The 15,283-nt window shown below is 46.3% G+C and overlaps 1 pseudogene across 1 annotated transcript; it reads left to right on the forward strand.

Annotated features, from left to right (window-relative positions):
* Positions 1 to 6,246: 6,246 nt before the first annotated feature.
* On the forward strand, positions 6,247 to 7,539 carry LOC308523646 (transcription initiation factor TFIID subunit 6-like; annotated as a pseudogene). The gene has a single exon. The product of its transcript is annotated as a transcription initiation factor TFIID subunit 6-like (transcript).
* The last annotated feature ends 7,744 nt before the right edge of the window (positions 7,540 to 15,283 follow it).

Consider the following 15,283-nt stretch of genomic DNA (forward strand, 5'->3'; position numbering starts at 1 on the left):
CTTTGCAATAAGCTAGAAGGTCGTCTTAAGGCAGGCTCATACATTCCCTGATCTAGCCTCACAGGTCTTCCGAAAACAATTTTAAACAGGGACAATGGACATTAACCAAAGGGAGTAGATCTTACGTTAAGCAATACCAAGTCAAGAGCTTTAGGCCAAGGCAGACTAAAAGATTCAACCAAATTTCACCAACTGAGTTTTGACTACCTCACGTTTGTGCTGTAAAACCAGAAGGCTGGGAATGATACACTGCATTATTGGCCAGAGTTTGCTCCCTGGTGTAGACTTTGTCTTGTAAAGTGGGTTCCCTGATCACTGTGGAGCTCCATGGTGATTTTCCAACAAGAAAACACGCTTTCTGCAAGTATTTTAATAATTTTTTCAACTATAGCCCTTCAAGGTTGGAATGCTTCTACCCAATGGGAATGCATATAAATCATCACTGGAGCACCTTTATCCTTGGGAAGGGACAATTTGATTAAAATCTACTTTCCAAACGTCAGGATTTTAGCAGATCGCATGGGCCTAATTAGTTTCATTTCTCCCTTTCATAAAGAGAGATTTCCTTATTTTAGTTATCTGTTTAATCATCCATTTAAAGACTTAACAAGCAATTATAGAAAGTTAAGTCATTAGGAGCAAAATTTAACTCAATATTAAGAAGTCTGGGTTACCGAAGCAAAGAACAGATCATACAGAACATAGGAAATAATTTTACCAAACACAAAATCCTTCCTTTGCCTTTGTAATCTCTTACCAAGAGCGTACCATCAGGACAAGAAAACTTGTCCTTTTTAACAGAGAAAACCCCAAATTTCAATTTGGTATCAGGGTACTTTAGAAATCAAGGAAAGTTCACTTAAATAAACCCATTTCAGTACTAGCCAACCTGACCCATACATATGATTTCAAGATTCCTTTTCCATCAACTTCCATAAGCCTTTCAGCTTTTATTCTTTTTCCTTTCTTACTCTAGAACAGTAGTTCTTAACCTTCTGGCCCTTTAAATATAGTTCCTCATGTTGTGACCCAACCATAAAATTATTTTTGTTGCTACTTCATAACTGCAATGTTGCTACTATTATGAATCGTAATGTAAATATCTGATATGCAGGTTGGTCTTAGGCAAACCCTGTGAAAGGGTTGTTCGACTGCCAAAGGGGTCGTGACCCACAGGTTGAGAACCGCTGCTCTAGAAAAATCATTTTAGTCCAGGACAACATTACTCTTTCCTTCCACAAAATGTATCTTCATTCCTCATACCTTCTTCTCCCAAGCATGCATCTCTTAATTTCATGTGAAATCTTTTTCTGTCACCGTAACATCCTGATCAGGCTTTGTCATAAGTGACCCAAGATTTATTGGAAACTGACAAAATTTCCCCTAAAAACTTACCCCACGTATCTCATTTGTCTTTAACAATTACTTTTAAATTACTTCTTGAAGGCTTCATGAGACCTCAAAGCGATTAGCCATTCTCTCTAAAGACATGCCTGTTTTAATTAAACCAACAACCTTAAGCTACTCCAGTCACTGAAGACTGATGCTAGATCACACGCATTAGGAAGTGACTGGGTTCATGTCTGTTCTCTCTGTTTCATATAAGTGCTCATTTGTTTTAAGCCAATTGGGTAAGTTCCTTTACAAACCAATTCTGCAATTATAGTTCAGTCTTGGCAATACCATCCAGCTGTAGAAATATACCATATCTACAACATAAATACAGAGACAGATGTAAACATACAGATCACCACAGACCACGCTTTCCTAACTTTCATTATAAAATGCTAGCTTATGTGTCCCAGGCACAGAAATACAAAACTCAAAAAAGAAAAAAAAAAACACCAAAAAAACCCAAACAAAAACCTGGATCCGAATTATGTTTTTATCAGATGGACTAAGTTCATGTTTTGCTCCAATGGCCAAAGTTTTTGCATGCTGTAAGGATTCCTTTAGAGCTGTTTTTAAAATCAAAGGATACATTTTCTTGTCTTTGAGAGCAAAGATCAAATAGATGACACCAGCTAGAAAATGTAGTGTGTGTGTGTGCATGTGTGTGTGTGTGTGTGTGTGTGTGTGTACATGTACCTGTGTGCCCATTGAACCACTTGACCAGGGTTACAGATAAGGTAATAGGAGAAAAAGGTGGATATCTAAATTACATTAATGTAATATCTACATATCCTCTACCACAATTCTGTCATCACATAAATGCTAACTTTTCCATTTTTATTAGTAATCTTTGATCCTTTATTTTCTTTTTCATCCAACTAAAACAACCATTAATGCATTTGATAACTTTCTGTCAAGTTCAAAAGTATTTAGCCACAATCCAAAGTTTCTTTCCTTCTTCCTGCCCTGTTATCCAAGCTGAAATGCTACAGAACTTGAATTTGCTCAGAGCTACGAGTGAGGAAAGATCGTGAAAGCTGAGTTGATATGAGGCAACCACAACACACTGCTCCTTCTGGGAAGATTACCTGACATTTTCTAAAAGAATCTAATAAATCTTTTCCTCCCTTCTGCCCGTTTTGTTGTTGTTATTGGTGGGGGTTTTGTGTTTTTTGGGTTTCTTACTTTCTGCCCTGTTTTTTTTTTTTTTAAAATATATTTTATTGATTTTTTACAGAGAGAAAGGGAGAGAGATAGAGAGTTAGAAACATCGATGAGAGAGAAACATCGATCAGCTGCCTCATGCACATCTCCCACTGGGGATGTGCCCGCAACCCAGGTACATGCCCTTGACGGGAATCGAACCTGGGACCTCTCAGTCCGCAGGCCGACGCTCCATCCACTGAGCCAAACCGGTTTCGGCCGCCCTGTTTTTTTTTTGTTGTTGTTGTTTTATACTTTCTCACCCCCACCTCCATTCACTTGTGTGGTTTTCTACTGAACAACACCTATGATAATTTATTAGTTCATGTCTCCATTATTTGGGGGTTCTGGATGGTGTTTCTTTCTTTTTTTAAAATTAAATCTTTATTGTTCAGATTATTAAAGTTGTTCCTCTCCCCCCCCCCCAATAGCTCCCCTCCACCCGGTTCCCACCCCACCCTCTGCCCTCACCCCCCCTCCCCCCCCGTCCTCATCCATAGGTGCACGATTATTGTCCAGTCTCTTCCCGCATCCGCCACACCCCTTTCCCCCCCAAGAATAGTCAATCCACTCCCTTTCTAGGCCCTTGATTCTGTTATATTCACCAGTTTATTCTGTTCATCAGGTTATTCACTTGATTTTCAGGTCCACTTGTTGATAGATGTGTATTTGTTGTTCATAATTTGTATCTTTAACCTTTTCTTCTTCCTCTTCTTAAAGGGTACCTTTCAGCATTTCATATAATACTGGTTTGGTGGTGATGAACTCCTTTAGCTTTTCCTTATCTGTGAAGCTCTTTATCTGACCTTCAATTCTGAATGATAGCTTTGCTGGATAAAGTAATCTAGGTTGTAGGTTCATGCTATTCATCACTTTGAATATTTCTTGCCACTCCCTTCTGGCCTGCAAAGTTTCTGTTGAGAAATCCGCTGACAGTCGTATGGGTACTCCCTTGTAGGTAACTGACTGTCTTTCTCTTGCCGCTTTTAAGATTCTCTCTTTGTCTTTGGCTCTTGGCATTTTAATTATGATGTGTCTTGGTGTGGTCCTCTTTGGGTTCCTTTTGTTTGGGGTTCTCTGTGCTTCCTGGACTTGTAAGTCTATTTCTTTCACCAGGTAGGGGAAGTTTTCTGTCATTATTTCTTCAAATAGGTTTTCAATATCTTGCTCTCTCTCTCCTTCTGGCACCCCTATAATTCGGATGTTGGTGTGCTTGAAGCTGTCCCAGAGGCTCCTTACACTATCTTCGTATTTTTGGATTCTTTTTTCATTTTGCTTTTTCAGTTGGGTGTTTTTTGCTTCTTTGTATTTCAAATCTTTGACTTGATTCTTGCGATCCTCTAGTCTGCTATTGGAACTCTGCATAATATCCTCTATTTCAGTCAGTGTATGCTTAATTTCTAGTTGGTCCTTTATCATAACCTCGAGGGTCTCACTAGATTTCTTGAGGGTCTCACTACATTTATCGGCGGTTTCTAGAAAGTTCTTGAAAAACCTTAAAAGTGTGGTTTTGAACTCTATATCCAGTAGTTTGCTTTCCTCCATTTCTGTCATTTGTGTCCTGTTTCTTTGTCTCCACATTTTTTTATGCTTCCCTGTGTTGGTAGAGTGGCTTTGTGTGCTAGATGTCCTATAGGGCCCAGTGGCTCAGCCTCCCCAATTATCTGAGGTGGACACTCTTGGTACACCCCTTTGTGACCTTTGTGCACAGTCTTGTAGTTAAGTCTTGATTGTTGTAGGTATCACTGGGAGGAATTGACCTCCAGGCCTATTGGCTGTGAGAATCAGCTGTGTCCACAGTGGGAGAACTTCTGTGCTGAAGACACCCTTATGGGGCAAGACTTGCTTCAGTGGGACTTTGGTGCTCACTGAGTCTTCCCCCTGAGTGTGTCCCTTATGGATCTGAGGAGTTGTAATCTGGATGGTCCCACTCTGACCCCTGGGTACACTGGCTCTTGGATCTAAGGAGGTGCTAATTTAGCTTCTGCCTGAGGCTACCCAGCAGGAGCTACTAAAAGATATGCAGATTCCCTTTCCTTGTTTGGGGTTTGGAGGTGCCCAGATGAGGCCCAGCTGTGAAGCAATGCAAGCTGCTGTGGGGCCTTGGGCCTTCTCTTGGAAGTTCTGGGTCTGTCTGGCCCAGCTGCAGTTTGTTAGGTAATTTTCAGATTGCAAAGGGCCAGGGCATTCATATGCAAAAGCCTCTGCTATAGCTTGGGTGGGGCGGGGTCTCAGGGGAACAACAGGGCAGAGTAAGCAGCTATGGATGATCCTCCACTGGCAAGCAGTTGCTGGGTGCAGGGCCCGGCACTTATGGATCCGCAGCCAGATGCGCTGCGTGCCTATTGGCCCCTTCACTTGCCACGCCCCTCAGGGTGGAGCCCAGTGCTTCGCTGTAATCCACTTAGGGAACATGGGTGCATGCATAGCCTGACATCGCTGTTGCAGTCCTTCCCCGTGTTCCCACCATGGGGGGAAGCATTTGACAGGGATTAGCCCACCTCTTCCTCTGCACCGTTCTACCTGGTGGACTCTGTGTCTGTCATCAGATGAAGCACAAACTGTGTGAGACTGTCTTACCCATCTTTGTACCCCCACCTTAGCACAGGCCTTAGTGCACCGGGGCTAACTGACTTGGACCAGTCTTTATGTGCCAGGCCCTGTGTTAAGTATTTCCATCAAATCATCTTATTCATTTCTCATTACAAGCCTCTGAGTGCAGGAAGTGGTATGGTTTGTCCATTTGTACAGATTAAGGACATGGGATTGATTTTAAAAATTGTAAAACTTGCCCAGGTCACCCAGGAGATGTCAGAGCTGAGCCTGAACCCAGGTCTGTCTTGAGCCAGAGCCGGTGGCCCGAGCTGTGAAATGGTCCTGACCAGCACGAGTCAGGGTGGGTCAGCATGTGCAAAGGCCATGTGGCTCTTTTAATGACGGAACTAGTGCAGGAAAATTACCACCAAGTGATCTCATGGTTGTGTGTGTGTTTTTCCCTTTAAAATATTATCAGCTATGGGGGGAGTTCAGTAACTAACTCTGACATGTGTCACACAAGTGAAGAACTTGGTTCTCTGACATCGTTCTTTCTCTCAAGTGCCTTTTCCTTAGAGTTAGACTTGCCACCTCAGGGCAATAAGGCGATTTAACACCCCTCAGCTCAGCAGCAGTGCAGGGCGACCAGGCACAGGGGCCAAGTAGAGGTGTGTCCTGCTGTTCAGGAGCTTGCCCGCAGCCTGGGCGCTGAGCACTGTTCCTTAGGTGGTTATTCTATGTATAGGTTCCCCCAGGGCAGGCAACCCCTCTCCCATTTGTATGAATAGCTACAAAAGGAGCTGGTTTTTCTAAAGTTCCTTCCTCCTCCTCCTCCTCCTCCCCCAACTCCATCTGTCCTTCTGTCTTTTCTTCCTACCTTCCAACCATTACCTACTGCACATTTGCTAGAGCTTCTAGATTTGGAGGATACAGTGGGCAATACGATGAAGTCCTTGCCCTTGTGCCACTAATGTTCTGGTGGAGAAGATTTCCTTCCTAGCCAAAACGCCCTGTGCCATCACCACAGGACTCTGAAGAAGAAAACCTGTCTCTAATGACATCCCCGAGGAAGCTAGATTTTACACACCTGTCAGTACATGGGGGCATTGCTTGAACATGACCCATGAGACAAGCAACAACCACCTTTGGCTTTATCAATACCTTGAGCCTGTGCACAGCTCCAAGCACCTCAAGGTTTATGCCACAGAGGGAGGAGTAAACTATCCTTTCTGGTTCTCCTCCAGTGGGGGCCGGGAACTCTACCTCTATGAGAAGAAGGAGGTTGTTGACCTGAGTGACATCATCAATACCCCTCTGCCTCGGGTGCCCCTGGACGTCTGCCTCAAAGCTCATTGGTTGAGCATTGAAGGCTGCCAGCCATCTATCCCAGAGAATCCACCTCCAGCTCCCAAAGAGCAGCAGAAGGCTGAGGCCACAGAACCCCCGAAGTCAACAAAGCCAAGCCAGGTGGATGATGGACACTTGAAAAGCAAAGGTCAAGGGGCTGCTCCAGCTGATTTCAAAGGGAACGCAAAGAAGGCACCACCCCTACTGGAGGGGGGCACTTTTTGATTAAAGCCCCTAAGTATCCATGAGCTGTCTGTGGAGCAGCAACTGTACTACAATGTGATCACTGAAGCCTGTGTGGGGCCATGTGAAGCCAAGAGAGTGGAAGCCCTTCAGAGCATCGCAACCGACCCAGGGCTCTATGAGATGCTGCCACTGTTCAGCATCTTCATCTCAGAGGGGGTCCGTGTGAACGTGGTGCAGAACAACCTGGCCCTGCTCATCTATTTGATGCGCATGGTGAAGGCACTGATAGAGAACCCTACACTGTACCTAGAAAAATACGTGCATGAATCGATTCCAACTGTGATGACCTGCATCGTGAGCAGACAGTTGTGTCTGAGGCCAGATGTGGACAATCACTGGGCACTCTGGGACTTTGCTGCCCACCTGGTGGCCCAGATCTGCAAGCATAGCAGCACAACCATGAACAACCTCCAGTCCCAGATCACCAAGACCTTCACCAAGAGCTGGGTGGATGAGAAGACTCCATGGACTACACGTTACGGCTGCATTGCAGGCCTGGCGGAGCTGGGACATGGTGTGATTAAAACTCTGATTCTGCCACGGCCGCGGCAGGAGGGGGAGCAGATCCGAAGTGTCCTAGATGGCCCTGTGCTAAGCAACGTTGACTGAATTGGAGCTGACCACGTGCAGAGCCTCCTTCTGAAGCACTGTGCCCCTGTTCTGGTAAAGCTGCGCCCACCACCTGACAAGCAGGATGCCTATTGGGCAGAATTTGGGTCCCTTGGACCTCTCCTCTGCTCCCATGTGGTCAAGGCCTGGGCTCAAGCTGCTCTGTAGGCTCAACAGGTCAACAGGACCACTCTGTCTATAACCTAGGACAAGTAAAGTTAAAAATAAAAATTTAACCTTATTTCGAGTTAATTTAAATTGGCCAATTGAAATAAGTGAATATTCATAAAGACTTTGTTGTACCGGGAAGGAAGCTACTCCTGAAACATTAACTAATTTTCTCTTGATAGTTCAAAATTGCTTCGCATGCAATGGATCAAAAGCAGTCATATTTCTATACAAGAAATTGAAGTGAAAGGTTATCAAGACTGCACTGTAAAATTTCCAAAAGCCTCTCAATATTAAAATAAAAAAAAGGGCGGGTGGGGGCAGGGGGGGGGTAGCAGAATAATGCCTTGTAAGTAAAAGCCTTAATTACATAAAAAATTCTTTACTTGAATATTATTTTTCACTGGTAGTGCTAATGACAAGACTCCTGTTTAAAACAGGAAATTATTAATGATGAAAATTTCTTGGGTAAGAGGCCGTTAGATGGCCCTGAAGTTGAAGAAATGCCTGCCACGAAGCGACCACGACGAATAAGCGCTAAAGGAGACACCCTGGATGTAGCATTATTGGAAGCTCGAGAACCACTCAGCTCAATCCATACCCAAAAAAATTCCACCGATGCTTTCTCCAGTCCCTGTACAGGACAGCGCAGACCTCGCTCCTCCATCGCCAGAGCCACCCATGTGAGTTCCAGTTGCAAAATCACAAATGCCAACCACAAAACCCTTAGAAACAAAGTCACATATATACACCCCACCAGGGGAAGCGCCGAAGCCTATACCCCTGGAGACCCACTGACACAGGGAAGTCCCAGGGAAGGCAAGCAGCGAGGCTGGGAGGACATAACCTTGACTGGGTAGGATAAAATTCTTCAGTAACTTCCTTGTAGCTTATCAGTAGAGCAGTAGAATAGTGACCTTGGAATAGCCCTTATAATGGAACACAAAGAGTAACCAAACAAGATCAAAATCCACAGAACTAGATAGAGACAGGATTATGGACATGAAACCAGGAACTGCAGAAGGTTTCCTGAAACACACCATGATGTAATTATAGAGGCATGCTTATGGGATCAAATAGGATAAATATAGATATAATAGAACAATAAAAAGAGAACCCAACTATGCTGATCAACTGAACGCTGCTTCTGTGTCATTCATTCTTTGCCAACTCTGTCCACACTTATGGGAACCCCTGGACCTGCTGGGGCTGGACCCCAGCAACTTCCTGGGAAAGATCATTTTTACATGTTGTAACAGCAGTAGCAGTTTGATCCTTTCATATGCCCTTAAATATGTCACCAGAGTGTCCCTTGCTCAGTCATGACATCTTCATGATAGAGAACGCATTTCTTTTCTTATTCTAGTTATGGCCATACTGACAATGATAAATCCTAACCCTAACCCTAACCGTAACCCTCACCCTCACCTTCAGCCTACACTAAACCTCACCCTCACCCTCACCCTAACTCAACCCTCACCCTCACCCTCACCCTCAAACTAACCCTAACAACCCCAAACCTAACCCTAACAACCCTAACCTGACCCTGACAATAAACCTAACACTAACCCTGAAACTGACCCTGATGCTGACCCTAACCCTGACCCTGATCCTGACCCCCACACTAACCCTTACACTGACCATAACCCTGACCCTGAGCTGACCCTGACCGTGAACCTAACCCTACCCCTGACCCTGACACTGACCCTGAACCTGAACTTAACCCTAACCCTGACCATGATCCTGACACGGACCCTAACCCTAGATCTGATCTTGACCTTAACCCTTAACCCCTAACCCCTTACCCGGGGCATCCACCACCTGGGTTTTCCCAGAAGGCCCCGCATGCGGCCTGGCAGTGGAAGGGGTACTGGAAAAGTTTTTTGGGGGGTGGGGTGTGACTGAGGACCAAGAAAACGTGCCCAGAACAGTTTTTGCAGACCGGAGCCCTTAAAACCTAAACCCCGGGGACTTTGAAAGCCAAAATGAGGCGAGTATTCCGGGACAACAATGGAGGAATCATTTTATCTTTTTTTTCCTTTCAGTTTTTTTTTCTTTTTTTGGTTTTTTTTTTTTTTTTTTTGGAATTGAATGTATTGGGGGAAGACATCAGTTAATAAAATGAAATGGAATGCAATAGGATAAAATGAAAGGTGTAAATACATAAGAAGCTTTGCATTGTGGATGAAAAGGGGCCACATGCTAACCTGACCCACTCCTGGGAGGCCTGGACTGGCCTTGCAAACTCAGACACCTAAAGTGATCACCCAGGATGTTCTGAACTTAAAAAAGACTTTTTAAAGTAGAAAGCAGTGTATAGTGAGTGGATAGTCACTCCCTAGGCTGGGTATCTTCCCTGAGAGATCATCTTTGAACTTACTGGTATCTGAGCCTATTGTCTTTCTATTCCTCTAGGAGCACATGTCTTTGGATTACTACATGCCACGGTAACAAGTCACTTTCCTTTTCTCCAGTACCCTCGGAGAACAGCCCAGGGTCCCAGAGAGGAGACCACAAATTCCCTCATTGCTACTGTTGTATATTTTTTAAAAAGCAAGGGACATATGAATAAACAAGTGGAAAAACAATCCTCTCCCTCTCCCTCTCTCTCTCCCTTCCACTGTCTTTTTAAACAAAAACAACAAAATGGCCCTAGCCGGTTTTGCTCAGTGGATAGAGCATCAGCCTGTGTACCGGGAAGCGTCCTGGGTTCAATTCCGGTCAATGGCACATGCCTGGGTTGTGAGCAAGATCCCCAGTGTGGGGTGTGCAGGAGGCAGCTGATCGGTGATTCTCTCTCATTGTGGATGTTCTATCGCTCTCTCCCTCTGTTAGTGTGTCAGCCCCCAAGTGTTTTCTAAGTGTTGTAACCCTAATGACCTATCAGACTTTCATCCATTGGAGGTGGTTATTTCCATTTGTGGATTTTTAGCCAATATCAGCAAGTGGGTGTGGCCTAAGTAAGGGGAGTCCTATAAAAGGCTCATCTGTGCAGAGGACTCACATCACTTCTCCAGAGCAGACTGATGGAAGTTGGAGCTGCCAGGTGAGTGAAGAGAGTTCCTCCTGACCCTGATAGCAACAGAACTTACCCAGGTGGGAGCATTCATAGTAGACTCTGGTGAGTATGGAATTTAGAATGTATATGTTTTTATTTTTTTGAGTAAATATCTCCAAAAAAAAGTGCCTACTTTATCTTATTACAAATATTTTCAATTTACCACCGCACTTGCTGGTATCTTCTCTAAGTAGAGAAGTAGATTTCTTAGTTAAATGAGATGACATCAATATTTTTAATACCTGGAATGGGAGCACTTTAATAGAATGATATTTGGTATAATACGTTATTTCATTATTTTTTTAATTTTATTTTAGAAATCATTGGGGCCTGAAACTCGAAAGGCAAACACGCAGTTCCCGGCATTCTTCATGGGCGGTATTTCCCTTTGACCTCATGCTGACCTGAGGCACTCCAGGGCCTCTGTCACTAAGTCAGGGAAGATGGAGGCAGCGTCAGTGTCGGTCCAGGTCGAGTGGATAAAGAACTGGGAGAAATCAGGGAGAGGCGACCTGTTCGACTTATGTTGGCTTCTCAGCGAAAACAAGAGCCTCAGCAGTTCGGCTTACAGAGATTTCCAGTGAGCTCTCTATGAGTTATCACACCATGTCACTCAAGGAAAATTGAAGCCCGAAAAGCAGCTGATGTTTTCAATGACAACAGCGAATTTCGTGAGGATAGTCTTGCTGATGTCTTTTGCATGTTAGATATTGAGACAACCGTTTTAGAAGAGAAGAGCAAGAGAGACTGCTTTATGCAATTTGTATTAGCGTGTTTGTATTTCATCTCAGACACGATTCTAAAGGAACACCTGGATCCAGAAACATTGACATTATTAAGACTTATCAAACAATCACGGCAATTCGATCAAAGATCAGTTAAAATAAAGATGAAACTCTTTTATAAGCAGCAAAAGTTCAATTTGTTAAGAGAAGAGAATGAAGGCTATGCTAAGCTGATTGCTGAATGGGGGCAAGATTTATCGGGAAATATTACTAGTGACTTAATCTTAGAAAATATCAGATCTTTGATAGGATGCTTTAATCTAGATCCCAATAGGGTTTTGGGTGTCATTTTAGACGTGTTTGAATGCAGACGAGAATATAATGACTTCTTTATATCTTCATTAGAAGCATATGAATACTAGAGGCCCGGTGAACAAAAATTTGTGCACTCGGGGGGGGGGGGTCCCTCAGCTTGGCCTGTGCCCTCTCTCAGTCTGGGACCCCTCGGGAGATAACGACCTGCTGGCTTAGGCCTGCTCCCAGGTGGCAGAGGGCGGGCCCAATCCCTAGGTGCAGCCCCTGGTCGGGCTCAGAGCAGGGCTGATTGGGGAGTTGGGGCGCTGTCCCCTGTCATGCACAGAGCAGGGTGGATTGGGAGGTTGCGATGCCACCCTCAGTCACGCTCAGCGTAGGGCTGATTGGGGGGTTGGGACACCGCCCCCTATCACACTCAAGGCAGGGTCGATGGGGAGGTTGCGGCGCCACCCCCTGTCACACACAGAGCAGGGCCAATCAGGGGGTTTGGGTGCTGCCCCCTGTCACTCACAGAGCAGGGCCCATCAGGGCGGTTGGGGCTCCGTACCCTGTCACGCACAGAGCAGGGTCGATCAGGGGGTTGGGGAGGTCCCCCCTGTCACGCACAGAGCAGTGCCCATCAGGGGGTTGGGGAGCTCCCCCCTGTCATGCACAGAGCAGGGCCAATCAGGGGGTTGAGGAGATCCCCCTGTCATTCACAGAGTAGGGCCGATAGGGGAGTTGGGGCACCGCCCCCTGTCACACACAGAGCAGGGCGGATCAGGGGGTTGGGGCACCGCACCCTGTCACACTCAGGGCAGGGCCGATGGGGAGGTTATGGCTCTACCCCATCACAAACAGAGCAGGGCCCATGGGGGGTGGGGTTGGGGCGCCGCACCCTGTCACACACAGAGCCACAGGGTGATCAGGGGGTTTGGGTGCTGCCCCGTGTCATGCTGATCCCGGTGCCGGGAGGCCTCGCGGCTCTGCTGATCCCGGTGCTGGGAGGCATATTACCCTTTTACTATATAGGATAGAGGCCTGGTGCACGGGTGGGGGCCGGCTGGTTTGCCCTGAAGGGTGTCCTGGATCAGGGTGGGGGTCCCGCTTGGGTGCCTGGCTAGCCTGGGTGAGGGGCTGATGGCTGTGTGCAGCTGGTCACAACCCCTTCAGGGTGGGGGTTCCCACTGGGGTGCCTGGCCAGTCTGGGTGAGGGGCTGAGGGCTGTTTTCAGGCTGGCGGATGACTGAAGCTCCAAACTGCTCCTTTTTTTCTTTTTCTTTTTTTATTCTGGGCCAGCTTTAGCTCTGAGGCTTGGCTCCAGTTCTGAGGCCTCGGCTGCTGAAAGCAGGTATCTGGTTTGTTTGGGTTCTAGAATCGAAACACTGTTTCAACTCCAGCTCTGAGATCCCGGCTGGCTGAAAGCAGGTGTCTGTGGTTTTGTTTAGCTTCTATATTTGTAATAATGTTTCAAACTGCAAGCTCAGAGGCCGGCAGCAGCAGGCGGGGAACGTTGGCTTGCCGTCACTGAAGGAAGCAAGGCTCACGTTCGCTTCAAGCTGCCTGGCTGCTGGCCGCCATCTTGGCTGGCAGTTAATTTGCATATTGCCCTGATTAGCCAATGGGAAGGGTAGCGGAGGTATGGCTAATTACCATGTTTCTCTTTTACTAGATAGGATGTGTGAACCGCAAACACTTTGTCATATATTTGGGTTCAAATTCAAGTTTTACCAGGAGCAGAATGGAGAGACTCCTTTGTCTTTATACAGAGTTGCAGCAGTGCTCCTACAAGTTAATCTTATTGATTTAAATGATCTTTATGTACATCTTCTTCCAGCTGACAATTGCATTATGGATGAATATAAAGGAGAAATGGTGGAAGCTAAGGAAATTCTTAGAAAACTTACGGTGCCTGTACTGTCTTCTGAAAAAGTGGATAAGCAAGAGAAGGCAAAGGAAAAGGAGGAGGAGAAAGTAGAAAAGCCCCCAGACAACCAAAAACTTGGTTTGTTAGGAGCCTTATTAAAGATTGGCGATTGGCATCATGCACAGAACATGATGGACCTGATGCCTTCATACTATGCTGCTTCCCATAAGCTAATAACTCTTGCTATTTGCAAGCTTATTCACGTAACTATTGAGCCTCTCTACCGAAGAGTTGGCGTTCCTCGAGGTGCTCAAGGCTCACCTGTGAATGCTTTGCCAAATAAGAGAGCACCAAAACAAGCAGAGAGCTTTGAGGATTTGAGGACAGATGTCTTCAATATGTTCTGTTACCTTGGCCCCCACCTTTCTTGGGATCCCATTTTATTTGCAAAAGTGGTGCACATAGGCAAATCCTTTATGAAGGAGTTTCAGTCTGATGGAAGGAAACAAGAACATAAAGAGAAAATGGAAGCAGCTGTAGGATTACACACCTACGATCCCAGATCCAGTGACTCGTTATTACCTGAACCGCACGGGCTTCGAGGCTCCAGACCCTCGCATACTTCGGCTCGTCTCCATAGCTGCCCAGAAATTCATCCTCAGATATTGCCAACGACGCCCTACAGCACTGCAAAACGAAGGGCACAGCCTCTCCCAGCTCCAGAAGCGAGAGCAAGGACCGCAAGTACACTCTAACCATGGAGGACTTGACCCCTGCCCTGAGCGAGTATGGCATCAATGTGAAGAAGCCGCACTATTTCACCTGAGCCACCCAACCAATATGTACTCATCTGACCCCCCCCACCCCAACCCCACCCCCAAAACCCCTACCCACACCCACAACCCCCCCCCACCCCCCCTTATCCCCACACCAGCCTGTTTTCATAATAAATTTTATTGTGGGGGGAAAAAAAGGATTCATCATTACTGTCTAGTCTATTCTGACTGGCTAGTTCCTAACTCAGCAGGGATTTTCAATTGGTTTACAAGCCCGTTTTCTACGGCCCGTGTTGGCTGCTCGGAGGACAGGGGCGGTTGGTGTGGCTTCCATTGTTCAGGATCTAGGGCGCCATGAGGGGCGACAGAGGCGGAGGTCGTGCCGGGCGCTTTGGTTCCGGAGGACTGAATACCAGGCATCGGGCGCAGGGCGCAGCCACGTTCAGGAGAACCTTTCCTTGAGACCTTTTCGGTGAATGCCACCTGACGGCGTGCGGAGCGGGTCCTGCCTGGGGCATGAGCGCCCCTCCCCCCGCCCTCAACCTGACCCCCAACCGGAGACGCTGCAGTGGATCAGACTGATTGGATTGACCAGGGGCGGGGCTGAGGAGCAAATGCTGACAAAATACTATTTTATTATTTTATTATATTGCAGTTTATGATTTTATTTTATGATTTAGTTATATTTTATTACAGTTTATGGTTTTATTTTATATTTTATATTATTATTTTATTATATTTTATTGCGGTTTATGATTTAATGGGGCAGGCCCAGACTTGGTCTCTGGGCGGGGGTCTGCCCATCCATCCAGAGAGTGAGCGGACGGGGGAGGGAGCGGGGGGAGAAGAGGGGTGCTCTCGGATGCCATCCCACAGGGGAAATCCCCCAGTGCGCCTGCGTGGCCGCGGAGGTACACAGCGGAGCACAATGTCCGGCACGGTGATTTCTGCCCTGTGACCCGCGTCTCGGAGATTGACTGTGGCTTTTTCCTTGTGGCTTGTCCCGGGCCCACCCGAGCCTGTGTAAATACGTATTGTCCCCTCTTCAACCCAGAAAACGGCA

The sequence above is a fragment of the Myotis nattereri genome (genome assembly GCF_964212035.1).
Source record: "Myotis nattereri genome assembly, chromosome: 8".
NCBI classification, from domain to species: domain Eukaryota; kingdom Metazoa; phylum Chordata; class Mammalia; order Chiroptera; family Vespertilionidae; genus Myotis; species Myotis nattereri.